The 20,425-nt window shown below is 43.4% G+C and overlaps 1 long non-coding RNA gene across 1 annotated transcript in view; it reads left to right on the plus strand.

Annotated features, from left to right (window-relative positions):
* The first annotated feature begins 277 nt into the window (after positions 1-277).
* Positions 278-20,425, plus strand: part of LOC104006242 (uncharacterized) — a 143,101-nt gene continuing 122,953 nt past the window's right edge. The window contains exons 1-2 of the long non-coding RNA XR_010156356.1: positions 278-536; positions 824-946. This is a non-coding gene — a long non-coding RNA (uncharacterized LOC104006242). The remainder of the gene's footprint in view (positions 537-823; positions 947-20,425) is intronic.

Below are 20,425 nucleotides of genomic sequence, written 5' to 3' on the forward strand. Positions count from 1 at the left end.
TGGAAAAGAAGCCTTCTGTTTAGAAAGTTGCTTTGTTTCTAATTGGCATGAGGAGGCTTGAGAGAACCTCTACTTTTTGCTTGTGTTATGATTTTGTGACAGTGGGAAGTCAATCTTAGAGCATTTACAGCTCTCCCGAGCTGTCAGTAACTCAGAGACTTCAACTCCAATTAAAACCTATGACTAAAAAAAATTACCATAATCCAGTGACAGGCATGAAGAGAAAGCCATAATAATACTGATAACAATGTGCCAGTTAAAAGGCTATTATATTTAGTGCCTTACTTCAGCACAGAGAAATCGTCTCAGAGTTGCCATTGATATAACCAGTGCCTTGTTAACAGATGTGACCTGATCTTTGCAGGGCCTGTCTCAGATACTTACCTGTATATACCTGTGGGAGGAAGAAGAAAATGGTGTGTCCACCTAGAATAATTTGTTTGCTGGAAGTTCTGTTGTTGGCAGAAAATGGAAGCTACAAACTAGTGTGGTTATCAGCAGGGAATGGGATCAAAGTTTCAGTCCAACAAGTCCAGGTAATTGCCCGAACCACACTGAAAACTCTCTTCAGGGTCCTCTAAAACACTCTATGTTGTATCTTTTGCACCAGAGCTGTCCTTCTCTCCACGGTCATCCAGGAAACTTCTTTGCCCCTCTACCTTGACTTTGGACACTGAGTAGTAATACCACATACTCTGATCTCATTTTCTTGGGGCCTCTGTAGGGGACTCCAGCTGTTTGATAAGCCCATTTGAGTTAAGTTGTTAATGCAGCTAATGGTGTAAGGTGTGCCCTTCTGACTCATCTATTTGCATCTTAACAGGCAACTTTCAGCTTGAAGGCCAAGGTGTTACTACTTAGAATTTAGGGCACAGAAGGCTGGTGTGTGTCGGCAGTGATATTTGGGAGAACGAGTCTGTTTGGGAGACACTTTAGGTCATACCAGGTAAGTAGCATATTCCTTTGCCTATAGATGTAGGGGGAGTGATACAGCTTTCTATTTGCATTCTGGGACTCTGTGAATCTCTTCAGTTCTTTAGAATCAGTTAAAATGCCATCTCTTCCAGACACCCTTCCTTTGTGGAAATGGGATGCATTGCTTACTGGCCTTCCCTCTGAACTTACTGTACACAGCTGCAGTACACATAATCTGAATATACTTGGAGGAGTGCACATACAACTGTTATTTAAGCAATATAGGCAGTCATGTGTCATAATTCTGTATGACTGAATAACAATAGTTACTCCACTACCAGGCTAGTGAGCCCTTTTGAGAAACCGAGTTCTCTTTTGGAATAGAGATTTCAAGTCTAAGGGGCCTCTCTATTTACCAACTATAGATATTAATCAAAGACTACACTCTGCTTGAACTGAGTATGGAAAGGACCCTGTGTGTGTTTCAGTCATATACACATGCAAAACTATACACAGAGCAGTCCCTAGAAGGAAGTCATATTATGTTAAAAACAAGAACTCTGGGATAAGTGGAAACAGGTACCACATATTTGGAGGGAAATTTGACAAACAAGTATCAAAAGTCTTAAAAACATGTATATCCAGGGCCGGTGTGGTGGCTCACACCTGTAATCCCAGCACTTTGGGAGGCTGAGGCGGGTGGATCACTTGAGGTCAGGAGTTCACTATCAGCCTGTCCAACATGGTGAAACCCTGCCTCTACCAAAAATACAAAATTAGCTGGGTGTGGTGGTGAGCACCTGTAATCCCAGCTACTCGGGAGGCTGAGGCATGAATCACTTGAACCTGGGAGGCAGAGGCTGCAGTGAGCCAAGATTGCACCACTGCACTCCAGCCTGGGCAATAGAGTGAAACGCTGTCTCAATTAAAACAAACAAACAAACAAAAATGCATATCCTTTGACTCAGCAATTCTATATTGAGGAATTTATCCTAAAGTTTTAATCAGAGATGCTCACAAAATATTATGTATCAGGACAGATGATAATGCTCATCAAAGCACTTTCAGTAGCAAAATATTATAAATAATTCACATGATAACAAATGGAGGATTAATAAATGGCTCTTGTATTTATAAGCTGGGAAACTAAAATTTAGCCATTAAAGTTCCTATCGTAGGAGAACATTTAATGGCATGGGAAAATGCTCACAATCTATTGATAGATTTACAAGTAGGTGATAAGAGATAGTGAGTTTAATCTGAGTTTTGTAAAATCTATACAATACGCATGGAAGAAAGACTGGAAAGACACACACCAAAATGTTGATAGTGGTTATCTCTGAGTACTTAAATGAGTGATTTTACATTTCTTCTTTATATTTCAAATTGTCAATGAGAATTATTACTTTTATAATCAGAAAAAGGTGATTAAAAATAGAAAACTCATTCCTTGGGACAGCTTAGGAAAAGAGTTCTGGTTTTAGATCAGAGGAAAACTGAGTTGGAATCCTAGTTCTGCCAGTTGCTAGTGGCATATTATTTAATCTAAGCCTTAATTTTCCCTTCTGGATGATTGGGGACAATACAATCCACCTCCTGGAGTTATCTAGAGGATCAATGGGGAATGTTAAAAAATAATAGTTGTTATTTTTAGTGGCACAATGCTCTGGTTCTTCCCAGTCACCTCTGCCTAGACCATCTTAGTTACCTGTGAGAGTCACACTGGCTATGGATTTGCCCACTTAATTATACTCAAAGGTTACTGTTTTAAAATGTAGATTCTATTATAATTCAGGAATGACAAGGGTAACAGGTGAGGGAACAACTGGCCATTGAAAAGATAGTTTGTTACACTTACAGATCCCAAGGGGAGGGGCACACCACACCATGGAGGGCCACCTGGAGAAGCACGGGGATCAGTCAGGAGGCAGAGGAAGAGGGGAAGATGTGGGCGAGAGTATTTGTTGTAGTTTCTGTGAAGGAACAGGCACGCAGGGTAAGCAGGCTTAGGACTAGCTGGTTTGAACCATTTTAGTGGCTCCGGGGCACAGGAGCTGTCTCTAGTTGCTTGGCTCCTGGCCCTGGGGTGATTAGGGCAGGTGGACAGTGACCCAGAGTGTGAGAGCCTAATAAAGGGGGTGGTTGGGGGTATAGGCTCCGATTGGTTGATCTGCATTTGAAAAGGAAGTTCCCATGTTTACTATCTCTAGGCATGGCTGTCCCTGGGAGGAGCAGTCCCTCCAGGGTCAGCAAGGCCCCGAGATATCAAAACATCAAAAATACAGAATAAAAAGATGATTAATACAGTTATAGGTTGGGAGTAAATTAGCTATACCACCTTTTATCATCCCCACAAGGAAAAGGGTCAGACTTTTGACATATAATACAATCCTTGCAACCTCTGTTTTATAGAATCATACTTGTATTTCTTTTTTGGCTATCTATTTTCTGTGTGACAAACCATCCCAAAACTTAGTGACCTAAAACAATAACCAGTTTATTTGCTCATGATTCTGCAATTAGAGCTGAGCTCAACTTGGTGGTTCTTTTGCTGGCCTTGCCAATGTTCACTCATATGACTGCATTTAGCTAGCTGGACAGCTGTGGCCTAGGCTCAGCGGGAATGCTGGCATGGCTGGACCTCACTCTCTCTCTCTCTTTCTCTCTCTCTCTTGTCTTGAGAACTCAGGGGCCTGGACTTCTCCAAATGATCTCTCCAGCAGAGAGGCTGGACATCTTTTATAGCACCTCAGGGCTCCTAAGAATGCAGAAGTAGGAGTTGCCAGGTCTTATTAAGACTGAGTCCTGAAACAGGTGCAGCATCACTTCCACTGCACTCTCTTGGTTAAAGCAAGTCACATCCCCAACCCAGAGTGGAGTACATGAGGTCCTGACTTCCAGGAGGTGTGTACACCAGGAGGGGTGTTTCACTGGGGGCCACCAATGTAATGAACTGTCATAGCAAGTGAGGCAGAGCACTGATTCTAGCAATTCTTTTAGAGACTCTGAGACCCTTGGAGACAGAACTGTAGAGATCATCTAGCCCAACTCATTGAGGAAACGGAGGTCCTGATGACTACTGTCCACAGGGGCCGTGTGGATGCTCTGGGTTTTCTCTTAAAGAAGTGACAAGTTAAGGAACCATATATATTTTGTAGAGAAAAAGGTCTTGAAATGGTAGTGGCCAATTTTCAAAAATTTCAAAAATATAGCATATCCCAGAGAATGAGGATATGCTATATTTTTAGACAAAGTATGCTAAGTCACTACTGATCAATCACTGGAATGACTTGACAAGAGGAACAGAGTGCCACTTATCTGAATTCTCAGCCAAATGGGAGGATGTTTCTTTTCCTTTATAGGCTTATTGTTAAAAGGTGTTTTGTACCACCGAATAATTTCCCTCTAAAGAAATCCTGGGAACCAGTAAGATTCATGACTCCTGCAAAATCCTAAATTTCCTTCAATAATTTCCCTTTTCTAAAAAGAAAAAAAAGTCGCTGGATGAACAAGATTGTTCTAAATTCCTGGGTTGGTATTTAGGCTCACGGAGTAGTTTCTTCAGCTGAGTTTCTGAGCATCTTCTCAGGAAGATGGCGCTGCCTCAGACTTTCCCAGCACAGTGCCCCTAGTGGCAGAAGAGAAGGATGCGTGCTGCTGGGCTCTAGTTCTAAATGCACCTGAAAATACTTTTTCTTGAATTCTCCTCTTAAACTTTAAAATTTATGTTAACCTTTCCTTCTGCTCTACGATATATTCATAATTTTTAAAAATAAAATATAATGTTTTAGATTATTCATCACTTACGGGGATAGTCAAGGATATCCCCGTTTCCCCCTCCCCTCCCCTCCCCTCCCCTCCCCTCCTCTCAGTCTAATTACTGGACATCTTTGAAACACTTGACAAAATCAATTATTTTTTAAATTTTAGATTAAATTATTTTCGGCAAATGTTTTAAGTACCTCCCCTTTGACCTCCGTGGGACGAATATACAGTCGTATACTACATAACAACCTTTCTGTCAACAACAGACCACATATAGAATGGTGGTCCCATAAGATTATAATGAAGCTAAAACGTTCCCATCACCTACAGACGTTGTAGCCGTGGGAAAGTCGTAGCACAACGCATTACTCACGTGTTTGTGGTGATGCTAGTGTAAACAAACCTGCTGTGCTGCCAGCCACATGAAAGTCTAGCATATGCAATTATGTACAGTATGTAATACTTGATCATAATAATAAACTATGTTACTGGTTTATATATTTACTACACTATACTTTTAATCGTTGTTTTAGGGTGTACTCCTTCTACTTAGAAAAAAGTTAGCTGCAAAATAGCCTCAGGCAGTTACTTCAGGAGCTATTCTAGAAGAAGGCATTGTTAGCATGGGTGATGACAGCTCCATGCTGCCCCTGAAGACCTTCCAGTGGGACACGATGTGGAGGTGGAAGACAGTGAGATTCATTGTCCTTACTCTGTGTAGGCCTAAGCTAGTCTGTGTTTGTATCTTAGTTTTTAACAAAAAAGTTTAAAATGTAAAGAAAATACATAATTTTAAAAATAGGAAAATGCTTTTAAAATAGGATATAAAGAAAAAATATTTCTCAGACATTGGTACAATGTGTTTGTGTTTTAAGTGTTATTACAAAAGAGACAAAAAGCTTTTAACAATTTTAAAATTTATAAAGTAAAATAGTTACAGTAAGCTGAGTTTAATTTATTATTGAAGGCTGTAAGTGAATTTATTATTTTCTAGATAAATGTAATGTAGCTTACGTCTACAGAGTTTATAAAGATTACAGTAGTGTGCAGTAATGTCCCAGGCCTTCACATTCACTCACCACTCACTCACTGACTCACAGAGCAACTTCCAGTCCTGCAAGCTCCATTCATGGTATAAATGCCCTATACAGGTGCACCATTTTAAATTTTTTATAGTGTACCCTTACTGTAGCTTTTCCATGTTTAGGTATATGTAGACACCCAATACTTATCATGGTGTTGCCACTGCATACAGTATTCAGTACAGTATCATGCTGTATAGGTTTGAAGCCTAGGAGCAATGGGCTATTTCATATAGCCCAGTGTAGTGGGCTATACCATCTAGCTTTGTGTAAGTACACTTGTGCTAGGCCATACTTGTGTTGCTATAAAGAAATACCTGAGACTGGGTAATTTAATAAGAAAAGAGGTTTAATTGCTCATAGTTTTGCAGGCTGTACAGGAAGAATGTGCCAGCATCTGCTCAGCTTCTCGGGAGGCCTTGGGGAGCTTTTACTCATCTATTTTTATCAGCTGACTGAACACGTCTAAGCAAATACTTGGCGGCACCTCAAAGTTAAGTGTCCAAAACTGAACTCATTATGTTCTCCACAAAATCTGCTTCTCCTCCTGTATTCCCAATCTTAACACAACCATCTTCCCAGCCACCCATGTTAACAACTTTGAAGATATATTTGACCTCTCCTCCTCATTTCCCAAGCCTAGTCACCAAAATCCTGCTGAATCTAGTTCTGAAACATACAGAAAAACCTTTTAGCTAGTCCAGGACCACACCATCTCTTGCTTGGGCTTTGCTTAGCTCAGGTAACTATAACAAAATACCATAGATTGGGAGGTTTAAATAATAGACATTTATTTCTACAGTTCTGGAGACTGGGAGGTCCAAGATAAAGATGCAGAAAGACTTGGTTCTTGGTGAGGGCCTTCTTCCTGGCTTGCAGACAGTTGCTTTCTTGCTGTGTCCTCACATGGAGGAGACAGGATGTTCTGGTACCTCTTCCTCTTCTTATAGGGGCATTAATCCCATCATGAGGGCCCCATTTACCCTCTTGACCCCTGCTAAACCTAGTTATCTTCCAAAGTCCTGCCTCCTAGTCCCATCACATTGGGGGTTGGAGCTTCAACATATGAGTTTGGGGAAGATACAAACATTCATTCCATAACAGACTTTTACACTGATGTCCTAAATTTCCCTCTCACTTTCAATCTTTTCTCCCCTCATCTACACAGCTTTCAGATTTTTTTTTCTAAAGTACAGTAATGGCACATTGCTCCCTTGGGTAACTTTTCAGTAGCTCCCTGTATTATTTAACCACGACATTTGCAGCGAGGCAGAATCAGGCCCAACCCATCCATTTCATCTCCAATTATTCCTTCCTCTGGCCCAACCCTCTCTTCTTTGTTTCTCTTTGCTAATACTCTTTCCTCTGCCTCTTTCTGTGCGGCAAGGCAGATGATACTCATTTGTTTTTCTGGCCCACCTCAAATGTGATGGCTTTCATGAAGTCACCTCTGCAGACAGAATTAATCATTCTCTTATCTGTGATTTATGGGTCAGTGGTTCTTAACATTGGTTGCATATTAGAACCACCTGGTGTATTAGTTAGAGTTCTCCAGAGAAACAGAATCAACAGAATGTATGTATGAAAGAATACACAGGATAGATATTTATATAAGGAATTGACTCATGCAATTATGGAGGCTGAAAAGTCCCAAAATTTGCGGTAGGCAAGCTGGAGACACAAGAGAGCTGATGGTGTAGTTCCATTCCAAAGGCCAGAAGGATCAAGACCTAAACAGAGCCAATGTTTCAGTTCAAGTCCAAAGGCAGGAAAAGAAAACAACAACAACAACAAAACCCAGCGTCTCAGCTTGACGACAGTCAGCCAGGAGGAATTCCCTTTATTCAGGGGAGGATCAGGCTTTTTGTTCTATTCAGGCTTTTCACTAACTGGAAGAAATCCACTCACATTGGAGAGAGCAATCTGCTTCACTCAGTGTATCGATTTGAGTGTTAATCTCACCCCAAAACACTCACACAGACACACTCATAATAATGTGTGACCAAGTATCTGAGTACCCTGTGGCCCAGTCAAGTTGATATACAATTAATCATTACACCAGGGAAACTTAAAATATACACTGATTCTGCTGGGATCCAGCCCAGGGCTTTTGTGGTTTCATTGGTCTGGGGATTTTTCCTGAAGCCAGGGGAAAATTGCCAACTAAATTTTCATATATATGATTACATTACATATGTAATTACATTACATATATTACATTATGTGTAATATAATTATATGTATATATGTATGTGTGTATATATATGTTACTATATATATATTATATGTGTGTGTGTATATATATATATATATATCTTTCAATAGAGTGTGGAATCCTTAAAGGCAGGGTCTGGACTTAGCCATGGTTATCTCAACACCGGCCTGGAAATTGAACCACACTGTGGCATAACGGTTATGATTATGGTTATGGTTATGGTTATGTTATGGGTTGAATTATGTCCCCCCAAAAAATTGAAGTCCTAACCCCCTATGCCTCAGAATGTGACCTTGTTTGGAAATAAGGTTGTTGCAGATGTAATTAGTTAAGATAAGGATAATGGATGTAGATAAAAGATGAAATACTGGAGTAGGATAGACTTCTAGTGTCCTTATAAGAGGAGAAGAGACACTGAGATGCACAGGGAGAATGCCATGTGACAATGAAGGCAGAGATTGCAGTTGGTAGCTATAAGCCAAGGAAAGCCAAAGGTTGACAGCAAGCCAGTAGAAGCTAGGAAGAGGCAAGGGTGAAACCCTATGGGTTTCAGAGGGAGCACAGCCCTGCTGGCACCTTGACCTAGGACTTCTGGCTTCCAGACTGTGAGAAAAGAATACACTTCTGGTGGTTTTTTTTTTTTTTTTTTTTTTTTTTTTTTCTGAGATGGAGTCTCGCTCTGTCGCCCAGGCTGGAGTGCAGTGGCGCGATTTCGGCTCACTGCAACCTCCGCCTCCCGGGTTCACGCCATTCTCCTGCCTCAGCCTCCCGAGTAGCTGGGACTACAGGCGCCTGCCACCACGCCCGGCTAATTTTTTGTATTTTTGGTAGAGATGGGGTTTCGCCGTGTTAGCCAGGATGGTCTCCATCTCCTGACCTCGTGATCCGCCCGCCTCGGCCTCCCAAAGTGCTGGGCTTACAGGCGTGAGCCACCGCGCCTGGCCCTGCACTTCTGGTTTTAAGCCGCTGAATCCTAGTACCTCGTTAAGGCAGCCCTAGGAAACCAATCAAATAACCAGTAAGAGTGAAGCTGTGCTTGCAGGAGAAGGGGGTGCACTAAATTTATGGGAAGGTAGAGTGGGATAAACAAGAATTGGTCATTCTTTCACTATGGTGCGAGGAAGGAGTGTTTTGAGAATTACTTGCTTATTTTTCTGTTTGAGCTTTAAGGTTTGGGATTTTCCACATGCTGGTGATCTTGAGATATATAATTGAGTCCCTTGAGTTGAACACCTTTCCAGAAATGATCACCCGAACTGATAACTGTTCTCATTTCTCAAGCTACCCATAGATCTACTAGAAATTAATACGCAGGCCCCTGGCTTATCCATTTCTCATTTTTTTCACTAAAGCTTGATCAACTCAGGGCTCATTCGTCAGAGCACATTTCTGGATCTGTAAGATCTGGGATGAGTCAGGGGCTCACCAAGGTCATTGGGAAGCACTGCCTGCCCAGCCATCTGCCCCTCACTCTTTGACGTCTCTTTAAATTAAACACCACATCCCGTGGTAAAATTGTTCTTGCTCTATTAATAGCCAGCTTGGCTCGTGTTGCACTGAAAATCCACGGAGGAAGGGTGTCAGAGAGAAGAAAAAGGCTACAGACCCAAGGGCACATTTCTGGGTCAGATGACTCCAGTCTCTGAGGAATCCCAAGAATTCTCTGTGTAAAATCCCTGGGCCTTCTCCTCCGCTTCTCCTGTGACTTCTTTTTCTAAGATCTCATCAACCAAAGTGAACTTTCCCCTTTTCCTTCCCCAATATTTTCATGCTTGAATTTATTTTTGATCAGGAAATGCTACAAGGTTACTTTAAGAGAAGTATCCAAACCCCTTTCTGTGGACTCATGAGACATTTCTAACTTCATCCATGTCATTACTGAATTAAAATGGAAACCTTCCACTCCCAGTTGTTACTGATGCTTTCTGCAGCCGCATCTTTATAAAATTGTGATATAATTTTACAAGTGATTGGCCTACAATTTTATAGGGCTGCCACAAACTCACATCTGCTCCCCGAGATGGGCCCTGGTAGCTTCCTAACTTCTCTCTGTACTATTTTCTCTAAATTTCCCATCCCGGCCCTGACCGAGTGCTCTTTCCTTCTGCTGGCTGCCACACTTGGGTCACCTCCTCACGGCTGTCACCACTCCATAGTCAGGAAGTCCCTGCCAAAGCTTCTCGGGCTATTTTTCAAATGTTTGACCTTTGCCCATTCCTGACGCACCCACTACTCACATTCTTCCTGCCTCCTCTCTCTACACACGGATTTCTTGGCCTTTATAGTCCCCAGCTCCCTACCCTGGCCCTCATTACTGGCCGTGTGCCAGCCTTTAAATCCAGTTTCATCATCGTGCCCTGCGGTGTAAAGACAGAGAAGTGTCTCTCTGCCTAGGGACAGGGGTTCTTGGCGCCACTAAAGAAGTTGTCTTCTGGTCCCCACCCTTCCATCTTGGAAAAAGCTCCAACTCCAAGTCCTTCATAATGGTGGGGTGTGGCTTTCTTTAGAAAATCCCAGGTGATTTCTCTAAAAGACAGGTGCAAAATGCAGAGGGGATGAGGGTGGAGCTATTCCTGGACTCCTTTTTTTTTTTTCTCAGAAGCTGCTTTTGATCAGCTTTGATGTTAACCCTAGCATCTGCACAATGTCCTGCTTGCTTAGTTCTCTTCACTGGTGGTTCCCAGGGGATAAGAAAAGCAGACTGGAAAGGCCAGCACATTAGCAATGCACTGGATGTTTAGAGTTGCTCTCCTGTACCCAACCCAGGCCACCCCCTCCCCCCACTCCCCGGGTCTGTGTCCGGGGCTTTGTACAGTGTTGTTTCTCAAAGTGTGGTCTGGGGATGAGCAGCGTCAACATCATCAAGGAGCTTGTTAGAAATGCAGAATCCCAGGTGCCATCTGTGACCTCCTGAATCAGAATCTCATTTTAGCATGATCTCCAGGTAGTTCTTATGCACACATCGCAGCAGGAACAGTGGTGTTCCACGTGTGTGTGCAGCCGCCCAGGGCAGCAGGAGCCTGCCCAGTGCCCCCGGAGCAGCTGAAGGAACACCTTCAAGAATGTAGCAGGCTAAATGCATTTAGAGGTTATCAATGTGTCAGCGAGGCAACCTCTTTATGGGGATCATTTAATTAATGTTAATTGCTCTTGGCCTGTTGTGTGACTCTGGCAGGATTTACGGAAAATCACCGTAATCTAAAACCCTATAAAAGAGTCATTGCTTTTAGAGGCCTTGTGACTCATGTCCGGAGACACCTTCTGATACTTGATACATCACACAGATGTATAAATAATGCCCACATCTGCATAATCCTCAGAGGCATCAAGGCACTTCATTTTTGGTGGGGGCAGGTGCACCCAGGTGAAGAGCAGTGCTCCTCATATGTTATGATCTGGGTGGCAGTTGGTGAGAATTTGCTTTACAAAGAGAAATGATTTATCCAGTTTTATTACCCAATTCTGTGCTTTCATGGATTACATAAATTTTGTTATTGCCATCAGCCCAGTGGATGTTTAAAGTGGTTTCCATATTGCATGACACCCTATCCCTCCTCCTCTTAGCATCTCACAGGTCAGGGAGAGGAAGAAGTAGGCTTGAAATACACATAGTGACAGGTGATAGCTCATGAGGCACAATCCCAGGAAAGCTCACAGAGCACTTCCCAATGGCAGGCGCCTGCGCAAACACAGCTAGTAGGTTAGAAAGGGAATTATGGGGCTGGGACACGCCTGTCTGTGCTAACCCCATGTCTGAGGTCACACTCATTTAAAGAAAAGAGCATGTTTGCCTTTTCAACATGATCTTTACCTCCTTGCCCCTCCCCTCTTAAGTTCCCTGTTCCCTTCAATTTGAAAGGGATGTAGGTGCATTTTGGACTCATTCACCCTCTGTTTCAATTAATTACCCTCAAGAGTAACTTATTTTCCGTACTTATCCTCCTGAGAGGAGTTGGGCCTCTGAAACTTTCACTCTTCAAGCTTCAAACAACAATTTCTTACAGTTATTTTTTTCCTAATATGAAGGATGTCTTACTTCTAACTTTGAAAACAGTCTCTTTCATGATCCTGAAGATTTCTTTATCCTCACACATTCCATCCCTTCCCCAAACCCAGAGCATCATTGTCTTGCTTGAGATGAGACCAAATCCTACTCATCTTCCCTGAGTAATCCTTATTTTGGTTGAAGGCTGACAGTTTCTGGTTCGTTTTTGCACTTGCTGGTTCTCTCAATCCTCACTAAAATCCTGTAACCTAAACAGAGCAAGTATCTCAGTACCTATTTCACAGATAGAGAAACTAAGGTCAGGAAGCCTTTTTCAGGGAGCAGAGCGGGGGCCAGAATGAAGATGTCCAGCTTCCTGTACAGAGCAATTGTGGCCACCCCAGGGCCACCTCAGCACACTGGGTTTTCCACAGACTCTAGCTTTCCGGCACCATGATGGCAGCAGCACTGTGCTCACGGGCCAGCCTTGACAAATGTTCTCTGCTGTGCTGTGGGGCTGCCCTCATTTTATCCAGGGAAGGCCATGGCCACAGACCTCATTGGGTATGGCACTCTCTCTTGAGCTTGGTTTATCATCCTGTGTGGGCATGAGCCACGTGGGTGCTGTCGTAACAGCATTGGAGTCCCTACAAATCTCCCCTAATTCTTCCCTGATCAGCCTGCAGCACAAATGCTCTGCTCTTCTCACAGGTCTTTTAGGCTATGGTAATTGCTCTGGGAGCAATGACCCATTTTTCCACACCGAACAGCATGCGCCATCTGCGGGCTCTCTCACCCAAATGATTCAAATTCTCTTAAATCCAGTTTCACTGTCACTTGTCATTTGCTCTGCGTCCCAGCCTTGCATTGTCTGCTAATCTGGAGATCTGAATTTCTGTTGTTTTCCTCCTTTCCACCAGTAGATGAGTTGACAGGGATTCAGTGATTCCTAAGAAAGAGAGATTTAAAAAAATGCTTCATTCACTCACTCATTCATTTATTATTGAGCACTTACCTTGCCCAAAGCCCAGTGCTGAATACTGGGGGACAGAAAGCTGGTCAAGGCCAGATGATTCCTGCTGGCCAGCAACAGATATGCCAACAACGAACCCCCCAGTGAACCAGAGCCAAATGAACAAGAAGGGGTAGCATGGAATATTAAATCCCCTCCACATCCCATTAGAATTAAGCTCCTAAGGTAAGGACGATAAACAGTCTTGCTTGCTGAAAAATCCCCAGGACCTAGAAGAATGCTTGGCCTGTGTGGTGCTCAGTAAGTATTGAATTGAGTTTAAATTTACATTATTGACCCAGGTTCTCCACCCTCCCTTATTGACATCTTTGCCATACGACCAGGCAGCTCCTCTACTGGAGGAGAATACTTCCCCACTGCTCCACTTTGGGCTCCCATATGTGGCTTGCTTTGACCAATGGCATCCAGGGGAAGTACGTGACAATCTGTTAGTTCCAAGTCTAGGTCCCTAACAGCTGTCACGTATTTCCACTCTTTTTTGGCCTCTGTCACTGCCACAAGAAGAGCATGTCTTGGCTAGCCCACTGGTCCAAAGAGGATGAGACAGTAAAGAGGATCCAGACCCACAAACTTGCAGTGTAGAGCCAAATTCCCCAGCCTAGTACAGCCTATGTTAACTCCCTCTTCCAACCCACAGATGCAGGAGCAAGTCAGCCAAGATCAGCAGAGCCACTTCAGCTGAGCCCAGCTGACCCACAGATGTATGAACATTGTTATTTTAAGATGTGGAGAATTGGGATGGTTTATTATGCAGCACTGCTGTGAAAATAGCTCATTGATACTGTCTCAGTTTGCTACCTGATTTCTTTCTGGGACTGGATCTCTAAGGCATTATTTGCCCTCATGGTTGCTCCAAAACCAAGGGTTGGCAAACTTTGTAAAGGCTCAGACAGCAAATATTCTAGGTTTTGTGGGCCACATACAGTTTCTGTTGCATTCTCCCTCACTTGCTCTCTCTCTTTTTACTCCCCAGGCTTTGGTTTGGATTTGGCCCATGAATTATAATTTATCCAATCCCATTCTAAACCACCAGAAACATACTCATTGGTAAAGGTTTTTATCTAGACTTCAGATTCAAATCAGAATTCCATCTATTTATTGAGGGCCTACTATAAGCCAGGACTCTTCCAGGCACTTTAAAATTCATTGTCTTATTTTATTGTGTGAAGATTACCTTCCCATCAAGGAGATAAGCACAAGGGGCTTCAATAAAATTATGGCAGACACAAGCTAATTTTTTTCTCCCATCAAAGAACCTATAGCATGTGCTTCATTATTACCTGTGTCTCACTTTTATAGGTGAGACTGACCCTGGAAATCAGAGGCAGATTTGAGGTTCTCTTGACTTTCACTTTGGACTATAAAGCTGGTCACATTGTGATTTGTAAGCTGGGCTACTCAGTAGGGTGCTGGCAGCACTTGAAAAGAAAGGGTAAACAGGATGTGACTTCCTGGGTCACCACTTTTAATGAAAGGTTTGTGGCAAAAAGTTTAATTAACATAAGTGTTAATTTCAAATGTTTTAAAATATGAAAGGACATTATTAAAAGAATGGGGGAAAATCACATGAAGTTTCAAGATAATATAAGACTTAAAGACATTTTGAATTTTTAGCTTTGGACTCATGCCCAAGCCTCTATTACTATCTTTTCAACCCTTTTTTGTTATTAAGGGACTTTGTTAGGAAATTGTTAGGAAAGTTAGAGAAACATCTCCCTCCCTCCCTTCCTCCCTCCCTCTCTTCCTTCCTTCCTTTTTTCTTTCTTTTTTTTTTTTTTTTTGCAAAAGCACAGGTCTTAGAGGTTGTTGTTTTTTTAAGAGCTCAATACATTTTTTATTTGATTACATGTTGAATGAATATTTTAGATATACTGGGTGAAATAAAATGTATTATTAAAGTTAATTTTACTTATTTTTCTTTACTTCTTTTTCATGTGGCCACTAGCAAATTTAAAGTTATATGCATGGCTTGCATTTGTGGTGCATATTATATTTTTGTTGTCCAGTGCTGATCTATAATATGGCATCCAAGTTGATTGTCTACAGAGTTCTTTTTTCATGGAGCCTCTTGAATAAACCTAGCTCTCTTCTCATTCTTCTTCTTCCTTTTTTTTTTAGACGGAGTCTTATGCTGTCACGTAGGCTGGAGTGCAGTGGCGCGATCTTGGCTCACTGCAACCTCTTCCTCTCAGGTTCAAGTGATTCTCCTGCCTCAGTCTCCCGAGTAGCTGGGATTACAGGCACCATGCCAGGCTAATTTTTGTATTTTTAGTAGAGATGGGGTTTTGCCATGTTGGCTCCACCTTTAGACTGTCCCTTTAGACTACTGCAACACTTAAATGTTGCACTCGACCTCCCAAAGTGCTGGGATTATAGGCATGAGCCACTGCACAGGTGCTAGAGTTTTATGTAGTCTTTTTGGCCTCCTGTCTTGCTTGCAGCAGTTTTGTTATAAGAAGCAGTACAATCCATAGGGTCCTCTTATTTAGAGAAAACTGTCCCACCAAAGATAATCGCCCAGCTGGAGTCCAGTTTCTCTCCTTATAGACCAAGCTCCAGATTCTTGGGCTTTGAGCATCCAGAATTTGTTGTCCTGAACTTCACCTAGTGTGCATATCCCAGCCTTATGAGGTGGCCTGGGGCAGCTCTTTGTACAGGATGGTAATAGGGTGGAGAGAGTTTGAACACTGTCTTCTTATATTAATAAGAAAAATAAAACGAAATAGTGGTAAAGTGTTGGGATGGCGAAAATTTTGGGGGATGGTATGGAGAGATAATGGGCGATGTTTCTCAGGGCTGCTTTGAGCGGGATTAGGGGTGGTGTGGGAACCTAGAGTGGGAGAGATTAAGCTGAAGGAAGATTCTGTGGTAAGGGGTGATATTGTGGGGTTGTTAGAAGAAACATTTGTCATTTAGAATTATTGGTGACGGCCTGGATACAGTTTTGTATGAATTGAAAAACTAAACGGAATAAGAGAAGGAGAAAAACAGGTATTAAAGGACTAAGAATTGGAAGGACCTAGGACATCTAATTAGAGAGTGCCTAATTAGCATAGCCTTGCCAGTAAAGATTATTTATTTACTTTAAGAGTTAAGAGTGGTGGTTTGGGGATAGCACCAGGAGATATCAGCTGTGATGGCTTGGAGAAACAGTGTAAACTGGCAGTGTAAACAAGAGCAGGGCATGTGTGAGTAGTTGAGAACGGTGAATAGGAGTATGACTAGACAGAAGACAGTAGGGATGACAAGTTTTTTTGGGCACAATCCAAGTTGGTCTGGTGTCTGGAATGAGACTGGGGCCTAATAAAAAGGGAGCTTAAATGGGATGTACTTTGTAGCATTTTGAGGACAGGCCTGAATTCTGAGAAGGGGAAGTGGTAAAAGTATTGTCCAGTCCTTTTTAAGTTGGTGGCTGAGCTTGGTGAGGTGTGTTTTTAAAAGACCTTTAGTCCGTTCTACTTTTCTTGAAGACAGAGGACCATAAGGGATATAAAGGTTTCACTGAATACTAAGAGCCTGAAAAACTGCTTGGCTGATTTGACTAATAAAGGTTGGTCTGTTATCAGACTGTATAGATGTGGGAAGGCCAAACTGAGGAATTATTTCCGACAGAAGGGAAGAAATGCCTACAGTGGCTATCTCAGACCCTGTAGGAAAGCCTCTACCTATCCAGTGAAAGTGTCTACCTAGACTAAGAGGTATTTTAGTTTCCTGATTCAGGATATGTTGAGGAGTAAAGCTAATTTGCCAGTCCTGGGCGGGGGCAAATCCCTGAGCTTGATGTGTAGGGAAGGGAGGGGGCCTGAATAATCCCTAAGGTGTAGTAGAATAGCAGATGGAACACTGAGAAGTTATTTCCTTGAGGATAGATTTCTACGATGGAAAGGAAATGAGAGGTTCTAAGAGGCGGGCTAGTGGCTTGCACTATAGCATAGCCTGCCTTTGCTGGTCTGTGGCGATTAGGCCTGGTGGAACCGCCATCAATAAATCAAGCATGATCAGGGTGAAGAACAGGAAAGAAGGAAATATGGGGAAATGGGGTGAATGTCAGGTGGATCAGAGAGATACAGTCATGGGGGTCAGGTGTGGTATCAGGAATAATGTGGGAGGCCGGATTGAAGTCCGGGCCAGGAACAACGGTAATTGTGGGAGCAGAAAGTATATGTGTCAGGTATGAGGAAGAAAATTGATTTTGGAAGTTATGAGAAATGTAGAGAGTGAGTTGAGCATAGTTTGTGATTTTTAGGGCCTCTAAAAGTATTAGGGCAGCAGCAGCCACTGCACACAGACATGAGGGCTAGACTAAAACAGTAAGGTTAAGTTATTTGGACAGAAAGGCTACAGGTGCGGTCCCGGCTCTTGTATAAGAATTCTGACCACACTAACTATGCCTAGGAAGGAAAGGAGTTGTTGTTTTGTAAGGGATTGAGGTTTAGGAGATTAATTGGACATGATCAGCAGGGAGAGCACGTGTGTTTTTATGAGAATTATGCCGAGGTAGGTAATGGATGGAGAAGAAATTTGAGCTTTGGAGGGGGATACCCAATATCCTTTGGAGAATAAATGCAGAAGGAGCAGAAGTGTGTCTTGTTGAGAAGATTCAAAGGAGGGGCTACAAAGAAGAAGGTCATCAATATATTGAATAAGGTGAGAAGCAGAGGGGTGGAAAGAAAGTAAATCATGAAAAGAGCTTGGCTGAAGTAATGAGGACTGTCCCTGAAACCTTGCGGCAGCACAGCCCAGGTAAGCTGCTGGGACTGATGGGTGTCAGGGTCAGTCAGGTGAAAGCAAAGAGAGGCTGGGACGAGGGGTGCAGGGGAATAGTGAAAAAAGCATCTTTAAGATCAAGAACGGAATAGTGAGTTGTGGAGGAAGGTATTGAGGACAAAAGAGTGTACGAGTTGGGCACCACAGGGTGGATAGGCAAAACAATTTGGTTGATAAGGCACAGATCCTGAACTAATCTGTGAGACTTGTCCGGTTTTTGGACAGGTAAAATGGGGGAATTGTAAGGAGAGTTTATAGGTTTTAGAAGCCCATGCTGTAGCAGGCGAGTGATAACAGGCTTTAATCCTTTTAAAGCGTGCTGTGGGATGGGATATTGGCGTTGAGCAGGGTAAGGGTGATTAGGTTTTAATGAGATGGTAAGGGGTGCATGATCGGTCACCAAGGAGGGAGTAGAGGTATCTTATACTTGTGGGTTAAAGTGGGGGAATACAAGAGGAGGACGCAAAGGAGGCTTTGGATTGGGAAGAAGGGCAGCAATGAAATGTAGCTGTAATCCAGGAATAGTCAGTGAAGCAGATAATTTAGTTGAAGTGTCTCGGCCTAACAAGGGAACTGAGCAGGTGGGGATAACTAAAAGGAGTGCTTAAAAGAGTATTGTCTAAGTCGGCACCAGAGTTGGGGAGTTTTAAGAGGTTTAGAAGCCTGGCCATGAATACCCACAACAGTTATGGAGGCAAGGGAAACAGGCCCTTGAAAAGAAGGTAATATGGAGTGGGTAGCCTCCATATTGATTTAGAAGGGGACGGACTTACCTTCCACTGTGAGAGTTATGTGAAGCTTGGTGTCCGTGATGGTCTAGGGGGCTTCCGAGGCGATCGGGCAGCGTCAGTCTTCACCCACTAAGCTGAGAAGGAGTCAGTCAGAAAGCCTTGGGCCAGAGTTCCAGGGGCTCTGGGAGTGGCTGCCAGGTGAGTTGAACAGTCTGATTTCCAGTGGGGTCCCGCACAGTTGGGACACGGCTTAGGAGGAATCCTGGGCTGCGGGCATTCCTTGGCCTGGTGGTCAGATTTCTGGCACTTGTAGCAAGCTCCTGGGGGAGGAGGTTCTGGAGGAACGCCTGGCCACTGCGGTTCAGCGTTTGGAAGTTCTTGTGTGCTGGAGATGTGGCTGGGGTTTGTCTCACTGTGGAGGCAAGGAATTGCAACTTTTTTCTATCATTGTACACCTTGAAGGCGAGGTTAATTAAATCCTGTTGTGGGGTTTGAGGGCCGGAATTTAATTTTTGGAGTTTTATTTAATGTCGGGAGCAGATTGGGAAATAAAATGTATTTTGAGAATAAGACGGCCTTTTGACCTTTTAGGGTCTAGGGCTGTAAAGTGTCTCAGGGTTGCTGCCAAATGAGTCATGAACTGGGCTGGATTTTTATATTTGATGAAAAAGATCCTAAATGCTATCTGATTTGGGATAAAGAAAAAGGAGCATTAACCTTGACTATGTCTTTAGCTCCAGCCACCTTTTTAAGAGTAAATTGCTTGGCAGGTGGGGGAGGGCTAGTCATGGAACGAAGCTGTAAGCCAGACCAGGTGTGAGGAGGGGAGGTGATAAAATGATTATAGGGTGTGGGAGCAGAGGCTGAGGAAGAATTAGGAGCTAGCTCGGCCTGGTGAGGAGGGGAGAGGTCAGATAGGTCTGTAGAAAAGGAAGATTAGAAAGACTCAGCGACGCGTGGGGTTGGGACTGAGGGGACAGGTGGGAGGGAAAGAAGGAAGATTTGGGATGAGTTGCATTGGGAACAGAGACTAGAGAGGGACCGATGTATAAAAGAATGCCTGGACATCAGGCACCTCAGACCACTTGCCCAGTTTACGACAAGAATTATTTAGATCTTGCAGGATGGAAAAACTGAAAGTGCCATTTTCTGGCTATTTGGAACTACTGTCGAGTTTGTATTGGGGTCAAGTGGCATTGCAGAAGAAAATAAGACACTTAGATTTTAGGTCAGGTGAGAGTTGAAGAGGTTTTAAGTTCTTAAGAATACAGGCTAAGGGAGAAGAAGGAGGAATGGAAGGTGGAATCTTGCCCATAGTGAAGGAGGCAAGCCCAGAGAAAAGAGTAGAGACATGGAGAAGGGGTGGGGGGTTCTTGCCCTCCAGAAAAGCAGAGAAGGGGTCGAGGCACAGAGATACGAGGTTGGGGCATGGAAATAAGGGATCAGGGTGCAGAGATACGAGGTTGGGGTATTTGCCCCTCCCCTAGAAAAGCGGGACTTGCCGCTAAGGGTGAAGGAGAAGGGGTTGGGGGTTTCTTGCCCCCCAGAAAGGCAAAGAAGGGGTAGAGACACGGAGAGAAGGGGTTGGGGTCCTTGCCCCTCCCCCAGAAAAGCGGGACTTGCCGCTAAGGGTGAAGGACCAAGGCAGGCATCCCTGTGTGGTCTCACACCTCTGAAACGTGGGTGAATAATCAGAGACGTGTCCCTGCAATGATTAAACACCAAGGGAAGGCTGCCTTCCCAGTCTGTGACCGGCACTGGAGTTTTGGGTCCACGGATAAAGTGTGTCTCCTTTGTCTCTACCAGAAAATGAAAGGAATTGAAATTAAAAGAAGGGAGAGATTGAAGTGTGGCACCAAGATTGAAAGGAGAAAGGGGTTGAGGGATAGTGAGGGAGGTTGGAGAAGAGAGTAAAAAGAGGCCACTTACTGG

This window comes from Pan troglodytes, chromosome 3 (assembly GCF_028858775.2).
Source record: "Pan troglodytes isolate AG18354 chromosome 3, NHGRI_mPanTro3-v2.0_pri, whole genome shotgun sequence".
In the NCBI taxonomy this organism is placed as follows: domain Eukaryota; kingdom Metazoa; phylum Chordata; class Mammalia; order Primates; family Hominidae; genus Pan; species Pan troglodytes.